The following is a 414-nucleotide window of genomic DNA, read 5'->3' as shown; positions in this document are numbered from 1 at the left end:
TCTGTTTAGATGGCCCTGTGAGTGAGAAAAGTACACAAAGGGCCTGTACGTTGCTTCTGATCTGCCCCATCCTACAGGCCAGTGTGGCAGATCGGCATAAGGATTTCTCTGTCTTTGAATCTAAGTGTTGTGACTTTTGGGTTTCATGTAGAGAGTATATATTGTTTTTTGTGTGTGTGTGTTTTGTTAGATTATTTGTTAGCTGATAAATTTGGTTGTTTGTTGAAAGTTTGTATATGAGGAATGTGGGTTTTATAGAATGATTATATCAAGAAGTAAATTTGTGTGAGTGTAAGTCTCTTGTTGATTAAAGGAAATAATATTTCACTGTTTTTATTTTTTTACATATTTATATTCTATTACTTTAATGTTAAGGTTTCCTAATCCATTTATTTAATTGCTTATACATTTATT

General features: G+C 31.9%; 1 protein-coding gene across 1 annotated transcript in view; it reads left to right on the top strand.

Moving 5' to 3' along the window:
- LOC119590900 (enhancer of mRNA-decapping protein 4-like) overlaps positions 1 to 414 on the top strand; it is a gene marked incomplete in the record, with an annotated part of 21,972 nt that overhangs the window by 10,298 nt on the left and 11,260 nt on the right.

Source organism: Penaeus monodon, chromosome 28 (assembly GCF_015228065.2).
Source record: "Penaeus monodon isolate SGIC_2016 chromosome 28, NSTDA_Pmon_1, whole genome shotgun sequence".
Taxonomy (NCBI): domain Eukaryota; kingdom Metazoa; phylum Arthropoda; class Malacostraca; order Decapoda; family Penaeidae; genus Penaeus; species Penaeus monodon.
Note: the sequence above shows the minus strand (reverse complement) of the source record. Positions and strands in the feature narration are given on the sequence as shown.